Source organism: Castor canadensis, chromosome 13 (genome assembly GCF_047511655.1).
Source record: "Castor canadensis chromosome 13, mCasCan1.hap1v2, whole genome shotgun sequence".
NCBI lineage: Eukaryota > Metazoa > Chordata > Mammalia > Rodentia > Castoridae > Castor > Castor canadensis.
This window is the reverse complement of record NC_133398.1, coordinates 73,785,804-73,810,146: the sequence shown is the minus strand read 5'-3', so window position 1 is coordinate 73,810,146 and position 24,343 is coordinate 73,785,804. Positions and strand designations below refer to the sequence as shown.

The 24,343-nt window shown below is 38.2% G+C and overlaps 1 long non-coding RNA gene and 1 pseudogene across 1 annotated transcript in view; one reads left to right on the top strand and one right to left on the bottom strand.

Moving 5' to 3' along the window:
• Positions 1-4,169: 4,169 nt before the first annotated feature.
• LOC109702769 (RNA-binding protein 3 pseudogene) lies at positions 4,170-4,725 on the bottom strand (annotated as a pseudogene).
• Positions 4,726-11,496: 6,771 nt separating this feature from the next.
• The window catches only part of LOC141415443 (uncharacterized), an 88,873-nt gene continuing 76,026 nt past the window's right edge, over positions 11,497-24,343 (top strand). The window contains exon 1 of the long non-coding RNA XR_012440470.1: positions 11,497-12,165. This is a non-coding gene — a long non-coding RNA (uncharacterized lncRNA). The remainder of the gene's footprint in view (positions 12,166-24,343) is intronic.

Here is a 24,343-nt window from a genome sequence, read left to right as displayed (position 1 = left end):
AAATCTGGTATATTCCTGATATGGTTTGAATATGGTTTTCTCCTTAGAAACTCACATTGGAATTTAATCCTCATGGTGAGGTATTAAGAGGGTAGAAATTTAATCTGACTATGATGTTTAGAAATGGGGCTTTGGGGCAGGCTCCAGTAGCCCACACCTATAATTCTAGCAACTTGGGAGACTGATATTAGGAGGATAATGGTTCCAGATCAGACCAAAAAAAAAAAAAAAGCTTGGGAGACCCCATCTCAGTGGAAAAAAAGCTGTGTGTGTGCCTGTCATCACAGCAATGGTTAGAAGCAAAAAATAGGAGGCTCACAATCCAAAATGGTGTGGGCAAAAAAGCAAAACCCTGCCTCCAAAATAACCAGAGCAAAAAAGAGTTGGAAGTGCAGCTCAAGTGGTAGAGCACCTGCCTAACAAATTCAAAGCCTTGAGTTCAAACCCCTGTACCACCAAGGAAAAAAAAAAGTGAGGCCTTGGAATGTGGTTATGACTAGATAAGGCTATTAGAGTGGAGCCCTGTGATTGAATTCTGGTGGCTTTATAAAAAGAGGGAGTGAGACCAGAAGTCATATATAGATGTGTAGGTTCCCTGTTCTTCACCATGTGGTAAACTTACGCTGCTTGTGGATCTGCCAGCAAGGGGGCCATCACAAGATGTAGCCTCCTGAACTTTGACCAGAACTGTGAGCCAGACAGGAAGTGAGATAATAGAATCCCCAACACATATAAGTATACAACTGTGTAACCTCCAAGCAGATCTGGGTGTAGAACAATTCTGCTGTTCCAGGAAGTTCCATGAACTGGAGGTGAAGCTCAAGTGGTAGAGTACCTGCTTTGTGAGTTGAGTGTGAAGCCCTCCAGTTGCATCAAAATCAAAATAAAAATAAATAAAAGGACTGGAAAGTTCTTTTATGCTTCTTTTCAGTAAATAGTCTTATCTCCAAAGGAAGTTACTATTATTCAGACTTCTATTGCCAAAGAGTTTTTGTTTGTTTTTTTAATTTGTAGCCCAAACTGGCCCCCAATTCCTGATCTTCCTGAGTCAGCCTCCTGGGTACTAGGATTATGGAGTCTGTTGTCATGCTTGGTTCAAAGACCCCTTCTCCTTTTGTTGTGTGCTGGGGATTGAACCTAGGGACTTATGTATATGAGGTAAGTGCTCTGTCATGGAACTACACCCAACCCCCAAGAGATTGGGTTTTCCTGTTTTTGAATTTCAAATCAGTAGACTCATAAAAGTATCTTGTGTCTGATTTCTTTCACTCAACATATTTTAAAGATTAATCTGCATTATAGTATATCAGAAACTCATAAATATACAGAATTTATCTTTTCATTTCTTGATAGACATCCATTATGAATTATAGCTATAATGAGCATTCTTGTACAAACTTTTGCAAGGTCATATGCTCATTTCTCTGGAAAAATATCCAGAAGCCAAACTGTTGTATCATAAGGAAGATATGTTTACCTATATTAGAAACTGCCAGTTTTCTAACACAACCGTACCATTTTACATCCCCAACAGCAGTGTATAAGAGTTCCCATTGCTCATTAAACTTGCATATCCTTGTCATCAGTCTTTTCAACTTTTGCTGTTATATAGCAACAACACATGTGGTTAAGTTTTGTCCTTCTGATAATTACTGACATTCAACTCCTTTCTACATTCTTATTAATCATTTAAATATTTTCTTTCGTAAAGTAATTCATGTTATACTTTTAAATGACTTTTTTGAAAGATTTCTAACTTTGGCCTTAGTTTACTTCATGTCAGAATTTTTCTAATTCTGATTTATTTTGATCTTTCACATAATTTACCATTTAAAATTTCCATTAGTTTAAAAAAATATTAGGTTGCAATTTTCTTCTGTTCTGTGATCATTATTCTGGGGTACTGTCATTTTCTATACAGATATTTTCCTGTGCCTTGTTTTCTATTTTCTTAAAAAAAAAAACTCTTTAGAATTCAACTTCTTTTTCCCTTTAATTTCAGGAGGAAGAAATTGGTCACAATAGCATTTCTATCTATATGACTGTATAGTTCTGTCTTGGTTGTTTTACTGTTTTTGTTCAAAAACACGATCTCATACTTTCGGAGTTCTCCTGGTGTTGTTATTTTATCTGGATCTTCTCTTTCTTTTTCCTTGGTTGGTCAGTTTGAATCCTATTCCCTGAAGTTTTTCCCTAGCATAGGACTTTTTCCTGAAAGGACACTTGGGCAAATTTGTTTTCACAGCTCATAAGTCTCAGATTCAATCTGTTTCTTGAAATCTTACTGCCATACCATTATACTCACCTGCAAAAACCCTTCCAATTCAGCTGCTGTCTTCACATTGGTTGACCATATTTTCCAGCCAATACATTTTGTAGTTTTCTCATTTCTAGGTCTGTTAAGTGCCCCTGGCTTCCCTCAGTTTCCTCCTCTATAGATAGATGTTGATAATACATGGGTTTTGATGATTTGACCCACCTGCTCTTCTTCTGTGGCTTTTTGGTTTGGCTCTTTATGTTTTACAGACTACTTTAGAGAGATTAAAAAAAACTACACACTTTTACCACCATCTTTCCATACTATATTAAAAAAAAATAAATCAATATATCTTCCCCCCAAGAGTATTTATATTGTAAATATGATTTAAATAGGAGAATGCATCTTAAGGTTAGGAACTCTTAGGGAACAGATGCCTGAAGTCATACTCGGGTACCCTCTGGGCCATTGTACCAGGTTGTCTTGCGAGGAGGGGTACTATGGTTTGAGTATGGTTTGCCACTTCTGAAACTCATAGTTTATTCCTCATTATGAGACATTAAGAGGTGGATCCAGGTAGAAACTTTAATAGTTTATTATGTCTCTATCCTCATGGACCACGCACAGAATAATGGATTTTCAGAATAATTAGTGGATTAATGGATTAGTGGGTTAATGAATTAATGGGTTATCTTGAGAGTGGGTTTGCTATGAAAGCCAGTTTGACTAGGTCCTTTGTTCATTTTCCATCTCTCAACTTGTGATGTCTTTCACTGTCCCAGGACTGCCAGCAACAGGTCGTTGCCAGATGCAGCTCCTCCATTTTGGACCATAATTGTGAGCCAAAATAAATCTCTTTTTCAATCTGTGGCCTTGCATTATTACCAACAGGAAAGGACTGAGACAACGAGCAGGGAAAGAATATATAACTCTATGTTTAGTTCTTTTTCTCCCCTAAAAACAACTCCCCTTCTCCTCTGCTTGCTTTCTTTCTCCTAATTTAAATTCCTAAGAGTCTATTTTAATGGTTTCTTATGTAAGGAGTAGTTTAACAAAAAATACTTCTTAAACTCTTTTCCTACTTCCCAAAACAACTATTGACAAAGATTTAGCTCTCAGTCCAAACATACAGTGGAACTCAGGAGACTGGAATCTTTGCACAATGAAATTTTTCCATGGGATTCTTGCCTTCTTCCCTATCTTCTTAGGAGTCTTTCCCTACTGGATTTAGATAGTGAGCCTTCTGGGTAGAGATTTTTTCTTTTCCTTTTCTTTTTTGTTTCAGGTTTCATTATTTTAGTTATCTCCATGAAGGACATCCTAAATACTAGATTGAGACACAACAGAATATTTTTTCATCCAATATTAAAAAAATAATATCCAAAAACATTTTTAAGAAGCTCTTCTACATAATCTGGATGGTGATCTGGAATGAAAAACATCTCTAAGTAATCATGTTCTTGATGCAGATCATTTATAGTAAAATCACTTTCTGGCTATGATAAACATTGTATACAGGCTTTAAAAATGTCCCTAGATACCTAAATACACATTCATTAAAAAATCAGTCCAGTCAAACTTTTTTTTCTTAGATTTTGGTCAGAAACAATAATCCTGAAAGCTCCTGCAAAAATGCCAGTAAAAAGGTAAATACCTAGATTCTACAAATGTCTCAGAATTTGTCTTTAAATGGGAAAAATTCTGAAAGAACACATGGAGTTTTGTTTTTTTTTTTTTTAAAGATCTTTAAGAAGCTAACTTGGAATCTTGATTCAAAAATATAAGTTCATGTACTAAAATACTAAAATAAGTGTTTCAATGCAGCTCCAAAAATAAATACAGTGGTTTGGTAGGATGATCCTGTATCAGAAGTGTTAGTCCTTATGTATCTACATTATGTGCACATCTCATCTCATTTGCTGTAATTGTCTCTATAATTTCCTTAAGAGTAGCAATCATAACCACATTAGCTTCTGTCACTGTAGTCTCTGGACCACCCACATCCATATCTGTATCCTCCAGGTCAACTGTCACACTTGATGCTCTCATATCCTTGGTCCCCACCACCTATAGAGTAGCTATGACCATGCCCATGAGCCCTTCTAGTGCCCTAGACAGACTTGCCTGCATGGTCCACACTGATATAGTGACCATCCAGGGTCTTTCCATTCGTGGCTGTCATGTCATCTGAGACCTGCTCTGGGTTGGTGAAGGTGATGAACCAAAACCTCTGATTTTTGAGTCTCCAGGACCTTGACAACAACCACCTTAGAGATAGACCCAAAGCTGCTGAAGGGGTTGTCAAATGCCAGCTCATTGGTGCTGAAGTTCAGCCTTCCTGTGAAGAATTTCCCTTCTTCAGAAGATAGGATGGTGAATTTGAGTCTTGGAAATTTAAAGGTAAGAAGGCTGGAGAGATGACAAGATCTGAGGAGCAAGGAGAATAGGATAGGATTTTTTTTTTCCATTCTGTGGTTAGTGGCCACTTTTAGAGTGTCACAAATTTGGGCAATCACACAATACAGTGGTTCTCTAATTTGGTCTTTATAAAAATGACCTAGAATTTCTGGGTGCTACAAACCACAGATTAGGATTCAATATCTTAGAGAAGGTCTGAGAATCTGCACAGGATAGGTATATGTAGCTATATATATATAATTTATATGAATATGTATATATATATACATATATATAATCTATGCATATGATGCCAATGGTTGGTCCAGGAATCACACAGAAACATTAGCAAGTGACAAAAGTATTTTCAGAGACCAAAGAAAAATTAACTTTGATGGCTGCATTGTCTAAAATTGGCACTGAGGTTTCAGAAAGAAATTCTTTATTATGGACATTCATTCAGTTTTTTTCAGTTAACTTATTCAATTATCATTATGTGTCTGGACCTGTGCTTGGTACTGGAATTCTGAGCTGAATGAGGGGCTGGCCTAGATGTTATGGTTAATGAGACTAACATGCAAAGGAATTAATGCCAAAATAGTGAAAAAGGCAAAAGTACTGACCTTTGACATTTTCAAAGGAAACATCTGTAGCTTTCCAGTTTGCTATATTCTGCTTTCTACAATATGTTTGTAATCAAGAATGAAGAGCATCAGTTTCAGCAAGATTCAGAGTCTGGGCTGTTACATTGATTATTTCCTACTAAGTGACCCCTCCAGGATCTGTTCCAATGTTGTGCAGTAAAATTATAACTACTTGTTATTATTTTCTTCTACTTTGTTAAGATTGTTAAATTCACAATTGTCAAAGACTATCTGCAATTAAACTATTATAGACTAGTGCTTCTCAAACATTAGTAAGTTTATTAAAATCCAGGTACCAGGCACTAATACTATATTTCAAGTAGGTCAGGAGTAGGGCCTGTAAATGCTGATTTTTTTTCCAAGCAGTGCTAATGCTTTAAGGACCACAGTTTGGATAAAACAGTTTTAGAGGAGCTTGAGTGCTTTTCTAGCACTCAAGACCTAGAAAATTAATAACCTAGATTGAGAAGTGACTGGATAGGGAAATGAAGAGGTTTTTCACAAAGGACCATGGGGACTGGAGGTTAATGTGGGAAAGGGTGAATCATAGGTAGGGACAGGATATCTGGCAGATGGAGTTATATGAGCAAAGATAGAGCAGCAAAGACAGCACAGTGTGTACAATCTAGAAGTGTATGCTGAATCTGGAGACAATGGAAAACAGCTAAACTCCTACATGAGCAGCAGAGGAAATGAACACATTGGAAAAGCTCAGCTGTGATTGAGCCATGAAGGAAATGAAGACAATGGTATTTGAGCCTTAAGGAAGCAAATTGTGCCAGGAGATAGCAGGATGCACTGGTGATACAATGTCTCCTTCAGATAATTCTGAGAAAAGTTGGGTGGCTGGCTTCCAGGGATGAATTAAGCACAGTTATTCTTGCATAGGGCAGATAATGTTTAGCACTCCCATCCAATTCTCTGATTCTGTGATATTAAAAATATTTAGAATTTGGGGCATGGAAAGAAAAATACTTTATCTACATATATAAAATGTGTTTGGTTACACTTGAAACATAAAAAAGGTAGAATGCTAATTTTTGTGAGAGAGAAAACCAATCCGTTCAAAGTTCTCATAATAGCCCTGAAAAAATTCATTTGTAGCTGCAAGTTCAATTGAGGCCACAACTCCTCAAATGTATTCCTTGGCAAAGAATCCACGACCAGCCAGCTTTATTAAGAATGAGCTGCCAGGGAATGTAGTGCATTGGGCAGCAAAGAGCGGTGCTCCCAGTCAGGAGCTGTAATAATTGGGCATTCTCATTAGTGGTGTCTGGAGTTCACAGAAAGAAAACACACATGAGAAAGAACATCAGTGACTTTCATGTCACTGGGTCTTCATTTCTTTCCCCAGGAGGATTGATTTGCCTTTTATAAGATGAAATGACAAATAAGCCTAACAAAACCAAACAGCCTGTGTGTGTGTTTCTAAAGAGAAAAACAATATCCACTTTTACCACAAAATTTGTTTTTCTGATGACAGAAAAGTGAATGTTCTTATTATCCCCTCTCACAGCTGCTATATAATTCTGGATTCTGAAGTATTTTCGCGCTAGTAAAAAATTGAACCTTACCTCTCAGCAGTAGCTAATAGCAGAGTGTATGTAGTCAAATGTGAATAGCCTAACATACTCTCTGGTTGGTTCTTCAATAGTCACCACCCAGATCCACAGGCAAACTAGCACTGCAGGTTCAGTTGCAGAACAGAAGTCAGGGGCTCTTTATTTGCTACTTATTGGCTTGGTAAATTAATCTGCGACAGAAATCCTCTCTGAAAAGAACAACCCAAGTCTGTTGGCTTTTATTTATTTTTGGATTTGATGCTAGTTCTTGTTGAGAGACCACTGACAGCTCATGTATTCAGTCATTTATTCATTTATGAACAGATTGAACGTCTGCATGTACCAACTGCCATGCCAGGTACCTACTGTGAGCAGTAAGACATGGCTTTAAAACTTTCCTTCTGAAAGGGGAGTTAGAGAAGTAAGCTACTTTTCCCATTGTCTTGAGATGGAGGAGTATACTGGGGGAAGAACCACCAGTGGTGCAACATAGAAGCTGACTTCTTTGTTTACCTCACAGGTAAAGCGTTGTTGGTTAGGGTCAGGGGATGGTTCTGGGAAGGGGACTTTGGCATGCATAATAGCAAATGTAAAATCACACAAACTCTGTGGTCTTTGGAAAAGCATAGGGAATTTGGATTGAGTTTGGATTGGTTGAGATGGTGCCAGGAGTTGAAGATGGAGATGCAGGAGGGATCACACAGTAACCAATTTAATAAATGGTGTAAGAAAAAAATTATGGTGTGTCTTAAGGGTTTGGATCTATGTATGTGTCTTATGTAGTCCACATACCTCATCTGCATAATGAAATAAAGATTGTGCTTATATCACAGTATTGCTGTGAATATCAAATGAAGTAGCATGCATCCAGTTCTTAGCCTGCTTACTGGAAGTTTTTTGTTCTTTGTGAATTGTGGTACTATAGTAGCAGTTGCAATAGTGACAGGGCTGTTCTTGTTGGTTATGCAGATCATAACATTTCTGTAGAGACTCTTCCATCTAGGTCTGTGAACTGTCAAGAATCTGAAAAGGAAACATTAGAGAGCCTGTCGTCATCCTTCTGGGGCTGGAGTGGTAGATAAGGTACTGCTTGAAGAAAGCCAGAGAGTCCTGTGTTCCCTCCCTGAGTAAAGCTTGTGGAGAAGTTGGGAATAGCTCTGCATCTTTAGCTGAAGATGAACAAAACCTTGATCAGAACAGTGAGGATGAAAGGGTGAGTTTAGTAATAAATGTGTCCAAATCTCTACCCCAACTAGACTCTGCTCAACTTGATGCTGCTCTGATGGTGCTCTCTAGTGGCCCATCAGAAGAGAACATTTGCTATCAGCAAAGTAGGAAACAGGAACTTACACAATACATGTGCACCATAGAATACTATGCAGCTGTTGAAAAGAATCAACTAGAGTGATGCCAGTGAAGTTGGAGGAATTTCTATGAGGGGTTAAGGGAAAAAAGCAGCATGCAGAAAAGCATAAATAACAGGAACTTTCTTTGTAAGACAATGACTAAAAAAAGCTGATTTTATAATATGTAAATGTGTGTGCGGTGGTATAGGATTAAATTAAATGTATTATTCTGTGAACATAAATAATACATGTTAAAATGGATTCCCTTGGAGTGGGAGTAATGGCTGGTCTATGCATAAGGAAAATAAGAAATTGCAGATCCAACACCACTTCATGATAAAAGCTCTAAGAAAACTAGGACTAGAAGGAATGTACCTCAACATTGTAAAGGCTATATATGACAAACCTACAGCCAACATCATACTTAATGGAGAAAAACTGAAACCACTTCCCCTAAAATCAAGAATGACACAAGGGTGCCCACTACCCCCCTCTGGAATTCCTAGCCAGAGCAATTAGACAAGAAGAAGAAATAAAAGGAATACAAATAGGTAAAGAAACTGTCAAAATATCCCTATTTGCAGACGACATGATCCTATACCTGAAGACCCAAAAACTCTACCCCAAAACTCCTAGACACCATAAACAGCTACAGCAAGGTGGCAGGATTCAAAATCAATTTATAAAAATCATTAGATTTTCTATACACCAATAACAAACAAACTGAGAAACAATATATGGAAACAATTCCATTTACAATACCCTCAAAAAAAATCAAATACCTAGTAGTAAATTTAACAAAGGATGTGAATGATCTCTACAAGGAGAACTACAAACCCTTGAAGAAAGAGATCGAGGAAGACTACAGAAGATGAAAAGATCTCCCATGCTCATGGATTGGTAGAATCAACATAGTAAAAATGGCTATACTACCAAAAGCAATCTAAATGTTTAATGTGATTCCCATCAAAATCCCAATGACATTCATCACAGAGATTGAAAAAATCTATCCTAAAGTTCATTTAGAAACACAAGAAATCGTGAATAGCCAAGACAATACTCAGCAAAAAGAGCAATTGGAGGTATCCCAATACCTGACTTCAAACTATATTACAAAGCAATAGCAATAAAAACAGCATGGCACTGGTACAAAAACAGACATGAAGACCAGTGGAACAGAATAGAGGACCCAGATGTGAATCCACACAACTATGTCCACTTCATTTTTGACAAAGGTGCCAAAAACATACGATGGAGAAAAGACAGAGTCTTCAACAAATGTTGCTGGGAAAAGTGGTTATATGCCTGCAGAAAACCGAGAGTAGACCCATGTTTATCATCCTCTACTAGTATCAACTCACAATGGATCAAGGACCTTAGTATCAGACCCGAAACTGTGAAGTTAGTACAGGAAAGAGCAGGGAACACTCTGGAAGTAAAAGGTATAGGCAAGGACTTCCTCAGCAGAACCCCAGTAGCCCAGCAACTAAGAGAAAGGATGGACAAATGGGACCTTATAAAATTAAAAAGTTTCTGCACAACAAAAGAAATGGTCTCTAAACTGAAAAGACCACCCACAGAGTAGGAGAAAATATTTGCCAGGTATACATCAGACAAAGGACTGATGACCAGAATATACAGGGAACTTAAAAAACTAAACTCTCCCAAAATCAATGAACCAATAAAGAAATAAGCAACTGAACTAAACAGAACTTTCTCAAAAGAAGAAATTCAAATGACCAAAAAAACACATGAAAAAATGCTCACCATCTCTAGCCGTAAAGGAAATGCAAATCAAAACCACACTAAGAGTCCACTTCACCCCCATTAGAAAAGCTATCATCAAAAACACCACCAGCAACAGGTGTTGGTAAGGATGTGGGGAAAAAGGAACCCTGTACACTGCTGGTGGGAATGCAAGCTGGTGCAACCATGCTGGAAAATAATTTGGAGGCTTCTTAAAAATCTAAACATAGATCTACCATATGATCCAGCAATCCCGCTCCTGGGGATATACCCAAAGAAATGTGACTCAGGTTACTCCATAGGCACCTGAACACCCATGTTTATTGCAGTGCTATTCACAATAGCCAAGTTATGGAAAAAGCCAAGACGCCCCACTACTGACAAATGGATTAAGAAAATGTGCTATTTATACACAGTGGAATTTTACTTAGTCATGAAAAAGAATGAAATCTTATCATTCTCAAGTAAATGGATGGAACTAGAGAACATCATTCTGAGTGAGGTTAGTCAGGCTCAGAAGACCAAAAATCGTATGTTCTCCCTCATATGCAGACTTTAGATCTAGGGCAAATGCAGCAATGTTGTTGGATTTGGATCACGCGCTAAGGGGAGAGCAATATGGGAGGAATGGGGATAGGTAGGAAACCCAAAACTTGAAAGTATTTGATGTTCCCACTGTAGAGGAACTAATACAGAAACCTTAAAGCAACAGAGGTCAATATGGGAAGGGGGACTAGGGACTAGTGAAAAGATCAGGTAGAGGGAATCAATTCAGGTTGTAATACACTTGTGCATGGAAGCAATGCTAGGAATCTCTCTGTATAGCTATCCCTATCTCAACTAATAAAAATGCTTTGTCTTTCTTATTATTGCTTATGTCTACTCTTCAACAAAATTGGAGAAAAGGGCAGAACAGGCTCTGCCTGGAAGTGAGGTGGAGTGGGGGGGAGATGGAGGTGGTGGGGGCAGGGGGGAGAAATGGCCCAAACAATGTATGAACATGTGAATAAATGAACAAAGAAAAAAAAGAAAAGAAGAAAAGTTCCACATTTATGCATTTATGTAAATTATGCCTGAATATATATATATGTTTAAAAATAAAAGTCAATTTACAAGTAAGATAATCCAGATGATGAAATTTATGAAAAATTTTCTCAGAAAAGTAAAATCGTATGAAAGGCAATCTGTGAATATATTCTAGTTTTTAAGTGATTTTTTTCAAATACCTAAAATGACTACTTTGAAAAGTTACGGTATTAAAGAGTTCAGTGTGTATAGCAGGATTTATTGAGCCGTTTGTAAAGCTCTTAAGTGCAAAGGCTGTTTTCTGAATTCCCAGCTTTTGCTTCTTACCACAGAAGTGTGAAAAGAATCTCAAATCTACCCTGACACTGTGCTTCCTTCTATTTGTAGCAGCCATCAAACGTGGTCAAACTGTTTGTGAATGTTTGCTTGTCTTGCAGTGATTTCATGTTGTTCTTCAATGTTATGGAAGGACGATGAAAATCTGTCTGAGGATACTCACTGAAACATACAATGTCATGTTAGTCTGTTTTCTGTTGCCATAAATACCTGAGGCTGGATAATGTGTAATGAAAAGAGGTTTTTGTTTGTTTGTTTGTTTGTTTTTGTTTATTCAGCTCACAGTTCTGGACAGTTCAAGATCAGGCAGCCCTATTGTTCTGGTCTTTGGTGAGGGCCATCTGGCTACATCATAACATAGTGGACTGCATCACAGTGGGAGCACATGGGACAGGGAGAGGGCAGTCACATGTGGTGAGAAAGGAAGCAAGACAGACTCAGGAGTCATGCCTGTTCCTTTTATAAAAATTCCCTGTCAAGAGAACCAACTCACTCCAGGAGACCAGTATTAATCTCTTCCAAGAATGACGCCCCCATGACCTAATTACCTTGTGCTAGGCTCAGCCTCCTAAATGTTTCAGTACCACCACACCGGGGAGGAAGATTCCAAACCCTGAACCTTTGAGAGACACACTTAACCAATATCCAAACCATAGCACATGGTGATATGGTGCAGAGGACAGAACCCAGACTTGGATCTCAGTGCTGTCACTCACTAGGCATGTGTGTCTCGGCAGGCTGTTCTATTTCTGCTCTTCAGTTTCCTCACTTGCAAAGGGGAGATAAAAATAGCACATGACTCAGGTCTGTTGTGGGGATTGAAGAAGATCAAGTGCTTAGCACGATTGGAGGTAAGTTGTGTTCACTCGTTTACTCATTTCTTCATTCAAAAAAAGTTTATTGCGTTTCTGTGCTGGGCATAGGGGATAAGAAGGAGCAGATCTATATGGTCTCAGTTACCTGCAAGCTAGCAGGGGAGACAAAAACTTAAAGGCAATGCAATGAGTCGTTGAGAACTGTGATACATGCTGAGACCTCCTGATGTGGTTGGGAGTCAGGGATAGTTTCTCTGAGTAAGCAGTGTTTGGGCTGAGATCTAAAGGATGAGTAAATAGTAATTAGTTGAAATGGAGAATGCAGACTATTCTAAGCAGAGGAAGAGCTTGTGCAAAGCTTGAGGCAATAGGGAGAAGGATGTGTTCTAGGAATGGCATTTCAATAATGTTTATGGCTAATTGCTTAACCAGCTCCATTCTTCGGTTCTCAACAATGCCAACTTAATGGAATATGAATGCTCAATTATATCTACTTACTGATGTTATGCGAATTAAATAAGAACACATGTTTTTTATACATAGTAGGCACACAAGTAATGTTCTCCAATATATAGGCTTTGAAATTGAGATATTTAATGTAAATTAGCTGTCATTTTTTTTTTTTTTTTGGTGGTACTGGGGTTTGAACTAGAGCTTTGCTCTTTCTAGACAGGCACTGTACAAACTGAGTCATACTTCCAGCCCTTTCCGTTCTGGTTATTTCTGAGATAGGGTCTTGCTTTTTGCCCAGGCCAGCCTGGACCACGATCACCTATTTTACACTTCCTGCCATAGCTGAGATGACAGGCATGTACCACCATGCCCAGCTTTTTTTCCCACTGAGATGGGGTCTTACAAACTTTTTGCCTGGGCTGGCCTGGAACTACTGTGCTCTTAGTCTCAGTCTCTCAAGTAGCTAGGATTACAGGTGTGAATCACCAGAACATCTAAGTTAAGTATTTAATTATTAATGTAAATCAATTATTTCCAGTATCAGCCACTGTGTGAGTATCAGCCCTACCTCTGGCAACTGGCTTTGTTTGTGAAAGGTAAAATTTTCCACCAGTGAAATCTGCGTCTTCCCTTTTTGAGTTTCATTTCAAAAGCTATTTTACTATTAGCGTCCCTTGATCAAGTCCCCAAAGTTGGCTGGTATGGGGAAAAGAAAATTGTTATGATGACTATAGCATTCTCTAGCCATATATGCTTCAGGTAATAATCCACTCTATGTACGATAATAACAGGGCACTAATTTCAATTCACTGAAATTTAACATATGCTAACTCTGTACTAGATATTAAACTAGTTGCTGGGTAATCAAGAATTATTAAAACAGAGTCTGCATTCAGAAAGGGAGACTTTTATATAATAAAATGAGTGCTTATTGGTATTCTCATCTCCTTAAGGGCAGCAGTGTAGCCTGGATTGGCCCCCTATTCCCGGGCCAAGATGGATCCAGTGTAATTGCCCTCTGGTGTTGCTTTCTGCTCAACTCTAATAATATTAGGTACCATACAGAAAAGCTCTACCAGTTGAGCCCACTGCACTTGCCTAGCTGGCCACTGCCCTTAAGGAGTGATCTTCCCGCTTTATTTACTTCTCCTTTCAGGTTCTGTACAAATGTGTCTTCTTGGTGGAACATGGGTCACATGTGAAACCCCAGTTGGAAGGATTACTTCAAAATGAATTTTAACTTTTTAGCTTTTAGCTAAAAAGGGGTTTGGGTTACCTTCCACAGTCCACCTTTTTGACTGGATCTGCAAAAACCTATAATTAAAATTCAAAGCAACAATGGCAACAGAAACATTTTTCCTGCAAAATAAAGTTCAACTACCCCTCACTTTCTTTCAAGGGAAGAATCAACATCTCGACAGTCACTAAAACTTTCTTAGCTACATTTATCCTTTAATTTAGGAGTTAGCAAGCTACAGTTTCCAGGCCAAATCCAGCCTATAACCCATTTTTGAAGAATAAAATTTTATTGGAGCATAGCTATGCTAGTTTGTTTACATGTTGTCTTTGGCAGCTTTTGTAGCCCAATGACAGAGTTGAGTGATTGATACATATAGTATAGGACACACAAAGCCAAAAATATCCACCAATTGAGCTTTTTACAGAAAATGTTCACTGACCCCTATTCTGGTTAATCATAATTATGCCTTGATAGCCTACAAATAAACCTTTTTGTTAATCGCCATTAATATACTATGTAGGAAATAATGAGAAGCAAGGATTTTTTTTTTTGGCAATACTGGTAGTTGAACTTAGGGCCATGTTTTCTAGGTAGGTGCTCTACCACTTGAGCCATTCCAACAGCTTTTTGTGTTGATTATTTTTGAGAAAGGTCTCACTTTGTGCTTAGGCTGGCCTGGACTATGATAGTCCTATTTGTACTTTCTTGCATATAGTCATCGGTTGAGATGGGGTCTCGTGAACTTTTTGCCCAGGATGGCCTGGAACTGCTATCCACCCAATCTCCACCTCCCAAGTAGCTAGGATTATAGTCCCTGGAGCTACCATGCCCTGACAGGGACTTTTTCTTTTTTTTTAAAGAAAAGGTTAATACATTTCAATAATGAATAAATATGATTATACATTATGATAATTCTTTCTGCATTTGTGTCACTCCCCATTGAAGGTTCCCTTTCCCCTCTGTCAGGTTATAATATTCCTGGTAAGATAACCCAATTACTATAGTTTGAATATTGAGTGTTCCCCCAAAAGTCCATGTGTTTAAACCCTTGGTCCTTATGGTGGCACTTTTGGGAGGCAGTGAAATCTTTAGGAGGTGGGACCTAGTGGGAGAGCCTCAGGTCATTGGATGTCTGATCTAGAAGAGGGCTTTGTTTTCTTGCTCTCTTTGCTTCTTGGCTCATGATATAAGTATTTTTTTCTCTGTCATGCTCTCTTGTCATGGTGTGCTGCCTTGCCAGAGGCCCAAAGCAATAGGATATTTGATCATGGACAAGAATTCCCAGAACTGTAAACCAAAATAACCTTTTCCTTTTTATAAGTGAATTGCCTCAGGAATTTGAGTATAATGACAAAAAGCTGACTAATACACCACACTTTCACTCTTCTGTATCTGAGACTCGTAGTCCTGCCTTTGTGTGGTTGCTGCAGTTGCTAATTGACCATGACCTTGAATACGGCAGTACTAGGAGATGATCCACAGAAAGAATTGGCTTCCAGACATGTGATGTGCTCCTCTGCTCACTCTGTGGAGTTCAGACCTCTTTCTTCTTGATGGTTGTGATTAGGGCTGGAGTGTGACTCAAGTGGCAGAGTGCTTGTTTCTGTCCACATTTCCTCCTCTCATAACATTAGTCATATTGAACTAGTGTCCATCTTAATAACTTCATGTTAACTTGATTACCCTTATAAAGGCTTTATTTCCAAATATAGCCACATTCTGAAGTACTGGGACTTAAGGCTTCATCAAATGGGGGAAGAGTGTAATTCAGCCTGTAACAAGGCCCAAGAGGTGGGAATTGAAATGGCTTTTCTCAATAATACCATTAGTAAACTTTTTTTCAAGTTCTCTATTTCCATTCTGAGTACCTAATTTTTTCCTCTATTGTTATGATGGGTGGGGGTACATTGTGGCATTTACACAGGTTCTTTTTTTCTTAATTTTTATTTTTTTATTATTCATATGTGCATACAATTCTTGGGTCATTTCTCCCCCCTGCCCCCACCCCCTCCCTTACCACCCACTCCGCCCCCTCCCTCTGCCCCCCACCCCTAGATACCCGGCAGAAACTATTTTGCCCTTATCTCTAATTTTGTTGTAGAGAGAGTATAAGCAATAATCGGAAGGAACAAGGGTTTTTGCTAGTTGAGATAAGGATAGCTATACAGGGCATTGACTCACATTAATTTCCTGTGCGTGGGTGTTACCTTCTAGGTTAATTCTTTTTGATCTAACCTTTTCTCTAGTTCCTGGTCCCCTTTTCCTATTGGCCTCAGTTGCTTTTGAGGTATCTGCTTTAGTTTCTCTGCATTGGGGGCAACAAATGCTAGCTAATATTTTAGGTGTCTTACCTATCCTCATATCTCCCTTGTGTGTACTTGCTTTTATCTTGTGATCAAAGTTCAATCCCCTTGTTGTGTTTGCCCTTGATCTAATGTCCGCATATGAGGGAGAACATACGATTTTTGGTCTTTTGGGCCAGGCTAACCTCACTTAGAATGATGTTCTCCAATTCCATCCATTTACCAGCGAATGATAACATTTCGTTCTTCTTCATGGCTGCATAAAATTCCATTGTGTAAGATACCATGTTTTCTTGATCCATTCATCAGTAGTGAGGCATCTTGGCTGTTTCCATAACTTGGCTATTTACACAGGTTCTTAACAGTGTATCATATATGAAGTCATCTCAACTTCATCCCGCCTCCCAATTCCTGGAGTAGTTTCAACAGGTATCATTTTTGCACTTACTTTCATGTGTACACATTTTTTTGTGCCATATTAACGCTACTACACCCATTCCCCAATGCTTCCACCTTCCCAGTGGTGCCATCCCTCCCCAATGGCAGGACTTGTTCTGCCCTTCTGTTCTCTGATTTTGTAGAAGAAAAAGAGAAAAGAGAAAATGAACAACATAACATTTTAGCTTGTTTGAGATAAAGATAGCTACACAGTTTTCTTGTGCTATTTCCATGCATATGTGTATTATAACCCCAAATTGATTTATCTCTTCTAATTTTCTTCATTCTGTCTTAGTCCCTTTCTTATGGTAGTTTCAGTTGGTTTAAGATTTCTATATTCGTTCTTATATAGTTTCCCTACTTCTCCTGTGTGTGACCTCCCCTTAGTGTGACCAGTGTTTCATAATATTGCTGTATTTATATTGTCTATATTCTACATATGAGAGAGAATATGTGGCTTTTGGCCTTCTCAGCCTGGCTAATTTCACTTAAGATGATGTTCTCCAGTTTCATCCATTTACCTGCAAATGGCAAAATTTCATTTTTCTTTGTGGCTGAGTAAAATTCCATTGGATATAAATACCACATTACCTTAATCCATTTGTCAGTAGTGGGGCATCCTGGCTGTTTCCATAAGTTAGCTATTGTGAACAGTGTTGTAATAAATATCTACAGGTGCTTTTGTTGAAAGCTGACTACAATCCTTCAGATAGATCCCTAGGAGTGGGATTGCTGGGTCATATGGAAGATCCACGTGTAGTTTTTTAAGGAGCCTCCATACTACAGTGGTTGTACTAGCTTACATTCCCACCAGCAGTGTATGAAGGTTTCTTTTCCTTGTTATCCTTGCCAACATTTGTTGTCATTTGCATTCTTGATGGTAGCTATTCTAACAGGAGTAAAGTGGAATCTTAATATGGTTTTGATTTGCATTTTCTTTATGGCCAGGAATGCATTTTTTTAGTCATTTGGACTTCTTTCTTTGAAAAGGCTCTGTTCAGTTCATTTATCCATTCCTTCATTGGGTCATTGATTTTATTTTTGCATTTAGTTTTTTGAGCTCCCTGTATATTCTGGTTATGAACCCCTTGTAAAATGTATAGCTGGCAAAGATTTTCTCCCATTCTGTGGACACACTTTTCAATTTAGAGACCATTTCTTTTGTTGTGCAGAAGCTTTTTAATTTCATGTAGTCCCATTTGTCCATCCTTTCTCTTAGTTGCTGAGCTGCTTGAGTTTTACTGAGGAAGTCCTTGCCTATGCCTATTGCCTCCGGTGTATTCCAGCCTCTTTCCTGGACTAGCTTTAAGGTTTCAGGTCTTATATTAAGGTCTTCAATCCACTTTGAGTTGATACTTGTGCAGGGTGATAAACATGGATCTAGTTTTAGTTTTTTGCAGGCAGATATCCAGTTTTCCCAAAAACATTTGTTGAAGAGTCTGTCTTCTCTCCATCCTATGTTCTTGGTACCTTTGTCAAAAATCAGGTAGTATATAGCTGCATGGATTCATATCTGGGTCTTCTATTCTGTTCCACTAGTCTTCATATCTTTTTCTGTGTCAGTACCATGCTGTAGTAAACTGTTTTTGTTGTTGCTTTGTTTTATTTTATTTGTTTTGAGCCAGGGTCTGTCTATATAGCCCAGGCGGATCTTGAATACATTATGTAACACACGCCTGCCTCAGCCTCTTGAGTGCTAGGATCACAAATGTGTACACTACCACATCAGGCTATCACTGAAAACTCTTGACAATATTTTTATTTTCCATTCTGTTTGGGCTCTGTTTATTTAGAGCACTTACGGAAAGGAAAACTTGGCTGACAGAATAAAAGTTCCATTGATCTAGAAGATTAGAATGTATTGGGCACCGGTGGCTTACGCCTGTAACCTTAGGTATTTGGGAGACTGAGAGTGGGAGGATCACAGTTAGAGGCCAGCACCAGCAAATAGCTCTTGGGACCTATCTCCAAAATAACCAGAGCAAAGTAGACTAGAGTTGTGGCTAAAACCATAGAGTTCTTGCTTTGCAAATACAAAGCCCTGAGTTCAAACTCGAGTCCCACCAAAAAAACAGAAAACCCCCCAAAAGATTAGAATGCTACCTGATCATTTTGAGGTCTTTAACATCTTGAACATGTTGGTAATACAGGGGATGAAGTAATGCTTGAGGAGTTTAGGTGACTGATCATCTGATCATCATAATCTTTTTTCTCTTTTTAATGGTATTAGGGTTTGAACTCAGGGCCTTGCCTATGCAGAGGGAAGATGATATACAAACCAGTGAGTAGGCCTGGTGTAGAGACTTCTCTTATAGCCTTCAGAGGAAACCAACCCTGCTGACACCTTGCTTTTGGAAGTCTAGCCTCCAGAACTGTGAGAAAATAAATTTATACTGATTAAGCCATCCAGTTTTTTATTATGGCAGAAAACTATAGTCTTGGACCATATGTTTTGGCTATAGGAGAAACAGCACCATGTATTGTTACTTATTTAAGCAAATTATACAACAATCCAGATTTTCAGTTAAGCTTATGAGTTTTTAATAGGCAATTCCACTATTCAATAAAGTCAGCTGCTTTTGAGCAGTAGAACATATCCTAAGATCAGTGTCTTCTGTGAGTGGTCCCTAGTGCTTTAGTCAAGAGTAATATTTTGTGGCTTATGATAATGAGACTCCAAAGATGTAGATGGTATAAGCATGCCTGGCAGGATAGGCAAATCCATATCTGGGGTAAATGTCTATTCCAAAGAAGAAAACTTGTTTCATTGCTGGCTGATTTCAGTGGTGTGTGCTAACCACTGGTTTTTTGAGGTTGGAAATTTGGGCAGCCAACAATGGAATTATCTAGATAAGCCTTGGCACCATTATTCCAGTGCATACTTTCAATCCTGTTACTATTGTCACTTGATAAACAATTCCATTGAGAAATCCTTAATGTCTGGATAAAGATACCCAAATGACATCCACAAAATATGTCATCTCATCCACGTGATTATTGCTTAACGCTCTCAGGAGAACAGTTTGGATGAGTATTAGTATACAAATGTATTAATATTTGATTCATTCTGAAAAATTCACAAACTTATGTCTTCTCCAATATCTTGTCATAAATCCAAGTCCATGACCATCCAGACAAAGCACTAACCACTACCTTCTGTGAGTGATTGTAGCTGGGATTCTCTTGTCATTTTGCCCTTTGATATTTTCCTCTTGTTCTCCATATTGGTCACCCCAATTAAGGCTGTAATTATACAGTCATGTATTTAGTCTGTTACTGGTATTTAATACTTTCTCTCTATTTAATTGTATTCTAAAACATGACTTCCCATCAGGTCATATAAACAGAAATACAGAAGTAGAGATATAGGAGTATGTATATAATAGTGTATGTTCATGTAACTTATTTGTGCTTTTAGGTCTGAACTGAGCCTTATATTAAATATAAAACTTCCCTGGCTGCTGAGCACACTCTTGTTTAAGGTTTTGTGGATAAATAATCCCAGTTTATCATATGACCCTCAGATGTCATGTTACTTTGTATGCCATTGTCTGTCTTCTCAGGACAAGTTAGAAACTAATTTTTAGAAGAACAATGTTTTGCCAAGGAGGTTAGGGTTGTTTTCCAAATTCCAAAGAGCTTATTCTGTAATCCTACTATTTAGACTTGCTACAATGACCATAGAGTATCATGATTTGTGACAGATGTTTTAGACACCATTGAATTTGTTGGGTCATAAAGGTCAATTGGCAGAATTGTTTGTTTTGCAACTAGAGAGCTGGGAGCCTTCTCTCTCTGCTCATTATTTAAAGCAGACATCCTTATACATTACTCAAATGAACATAAGAAACATATCTAAATGAGGTATTGTTAACCCATCAGAAATTTTAACAAAGTGGCAAATAACTGCATATCCGTGCAGTTTATCTCCAACATTCTAGCATTTATATGTCTTATGGCATCTAATGTACCCTTTGTTTATAACATGCCATTGTCATGTCATCCAAGTAGTGCACCACTGTGATATTCTATAAAATAAGACAGTTAAAATCCCTGCAGAATAAATTACAACAAAACCCAGAGGTTAGACAAAAATCTATGGCAAAAGAATGCAGGCAATCTGTTGACCATATTTGGTGAAAACAAACTGCTTCTGGAGTTTTATAAAGAATGAAATAGAAAAAAAAAGAAAAAAGCATTTCCCAGGTAAATAGCTGCATATCACCTGCCATGTGCTGTGTGAGCATTCCAGTTAATAGTCTAAAGTGGAAACAGCAGCAATTTAAAAGTCATTGTTATTCGTCAAAAAAAAGAACCATGTTCTATGCAAGTTAGCCATGTTAAATAGAGATGCAATGATATTATCATCTTTATACATATAGTAAATTTTAAGTTTATTAGCAGGAGTTCTTTACTCAGTAAATCAGGAAGCCAATGTGAGGTGGTATATGTCCATTTCCAAATAAATTTATTTCAATTGTAAACTCAAGGATCATGGAAATGATGACAAAGTAGATTTAAAGATCCTTTGAGCCAACTCTGGCTTGCGTCAACACAAAATGAGTTTATCATCTGATCCACAGGGCCTCCCACAGTGGCAAGTAGATGATAGTACTATCCAGGACCTTCAGAGATCAGAATTACCATTATTTATTCCTCACAGTGTCAGAGTATGTGTCTTTCCACAGTGTACAGTTACTCTGATAGATGGCAACTGTCAATGTATCTTTGAGGGTTCATCAAGAGTACCAACTTCCTCTGCATCAAGGGGCCCTATGGTCATGAATGACATGAATTTAGGAATGGTTGATGGACCATAACTTTCTATTGTCAGACTGATAGCTTTTTGTTATACAGCTATATAAAATTAGTATACTGCCAATTTTATTAGCATACATTAATAGTACAATGGGGTTTCATTGTGATAATTCCACAGATGTTTATAGTATACTTTGAACAAGTTCACCCCTTGATTATATTCCCTTAACCCTCTCTCTACCTCCCCTCTTTTCAAAAAGTGTTAGATGAGATTTGTTATGTTATCTTTACACACACACACATATGTAACATACTTTGATCCTCTTCACCCCCTAGTCACATTTTTGTGAGTAAAATGGGAGAGTTTATTGAGATAGAAAAATAGAAGTCATCGAATGAAAGTCGCAGACCATGAGGTGAGCAAAAGAGCAGGTTTATTAAGTAGAGAGGAAAAATAGAACGTAGATCCTCAAATGGGGATCTCAGAAAGACTGAGTCCCTTTAGTCACATTTTTTTTTAGCTACTTTTTAATTGTTGTGCTGGCTGGGGTGGCATTTACAAAGGTTCTTACAATATATCAAATATATCATACTTGAATTCACCCCCTCCACCATTCTTCTTTATCCCCCCTCCCCTTTCCTGGAGTAGTTTCAACAGGTATCATTTTTCCATTTACATACATGCGTACACAGTATTTGCACCACATTCACCCGTCTTCCTCCCTGCTTCCACTGGTTTCAATCCCCCGCCTCCCCATCCCCGTCCCATGCAGGGCATGGCTGCCCTCCTCTTCTCCAATTTTTAATTTTAATTTTTATTTATTTATGTATTTTTGTTCATTTGTTCACACATGCATACATTGTTTGGGTCATTTCTCCACCCTGCCCCCCTCCCCAACTGACCCCCATCCCCCACTCAGTTCCAGGCAGGTCCTGTTCTGCCCTTATCACTAATTTTGTTGAAGAAAAGACATAAGCATAATAAAGAAAACAAAGCATTTTTGTTAGTTGAGTTAAGGATAGTTATACAGAGAGATTCCTACCATTGCTTTTGTGTACCCATATGTTATGACCCATGTTGATTCAACTCTAACTGATCTTTACATTGGTTCCTGATCCCCTGCTCCTGATAACCTTCATTTTAAGGTTTCTGTATTAGTTCCTCTGGAGTGGGGGCATCAAAGGCTTTCATGTTTTGGTTTTTCTACCTATTCCTGTATCTCCCATATGTGCTCTCCCCTTGTCATGTGATCCAAGTCCAACCACATTGCTGCATTTGTCCTAGATAAAGTCCGCATATGAGGGAGAACATACGATTTTTGGTCTTCTGAGCCTGGCTGACCTCGCTCAGAATGATGTTCTCCAGTTCCATCCATTTACCTGCAAGTGATAAGATTTCATTTTTCTTGGCTGAGTAAAATTACATTGTGTACAAGTACCACATTTTCTTGATCCATTCCTCAGTAGTGGAACATCTTGGTTGACTCCATAACTTGGCTATTATGAATAGTGCTGCAATAAACATGGGTGTGCAGGTGCCTCTGGAGTAACCTGAGTTGCATTCCTTTGGGTATATCCCCAGGAGTGGGATTGCTGGATCATATGGCAGGTCTGTGTTTAGATTTTTAAGAAGTCTCCAATTTTTTTTCCAGAGTGGTTGCACCAGCTTGCATTCCCACTGGCAGTGGTTATCTATTACTCCCTTGTCAGACATCACTTTTTAATCTGAGACTACAAGACTTGTAAATCAATGTCAGTGATCCTTGCAGATTATATGGTTCAGATGATCACTTAAGGCTTACTATCGATTACAGTAACCACTCTTACTGTGTTTCTTCTATATAGTTGGATGATGTTACTTGGCATTTGCTTCCCAGGAATTAGAAAAGATATTCTAATAGTCATTTCTGAACTATTGAAGACAGGTACTTTTTCATTGGTTGGTGAGTAGGCAACACCTAATAAATCCATTTTAACATTTCTATATCCTTGGATTCTTAAAATTTTTGTTTGTTTGTTTCAAGGTCTTGCTATGTGTCCCTGGCTGGCCTGGGACTCACTATGCTTCCCAGGCTGGCCTCAAACTTACAATCCTGCCTCTGCCTTTTAAGTACAGGAATTACAGGTGTTTACCACCATGCCTGGCAAGATTCTTTCATCAACATTTTAATAAGGAATTTCTGCCACCTCAACTTCAGTTCAGCCCAATTAAGGCTGAATTTTATCAATTAGTTAAACATTCAGAACCATTACTAATGTCAATCATCACTGTGAATCTGAAATCTTTTAAGTGCATTCATACAAAATCATCAGCATGATCTTCAATTACCTTTTCCTTAACACTGTTTATTATCCTCAGATTCAATTTCCATCCATAAACCTGAGTATATGTGGTATAAGTTTGTATTATCTTGTAGTTCTATTGGTATGTCAGGCTTTTCCTCCTGAAGCATGCTGGGATCTGACTTTGGTTATAAGTTTGGACATAATAAGGAGATGATGGGTAATAAAGAAGAGGAACTGACAGCTCTTTTGAAGTAACAATACCATGTCTTCAAGTGAGGCAGCAAAAGTCTTATTAAAGAGGGTGGCAAAGGTTACTCTTGCTAATAAGGGAGGTTCAGTAGATTTCAAGAGTAATTTGAAGTTTTCCAAATTCTACTAGTTTCCCTAATGCTATTTCCACTCTTTCCAAATTAATGTCCCATCTCTTAGTCAAAACTCTTAAACGGGACTAGAATTCAACTTATATGGTAACTTAGCAACCCATAAGACAAGACTCTGCAGAGATGTGTTATTAGAAAAGTCATGGTTCTCTAACTGCACCATTGGCCAAGAATTTAAAACCCCCAAGCTTGTCATTTTCTTTATTAAATCTCTCTAGCACTGTTAGAAGTAGGTACCCCCCTCCCACATAACCATTGCATTCTCCATGTTCTTCAAAATAGCTTTTCACAGCAGTAACTTGGTCCACAGAAGCCTTTATTCAAGGTCACAATAATTGAAATTTGACACTGAGCAC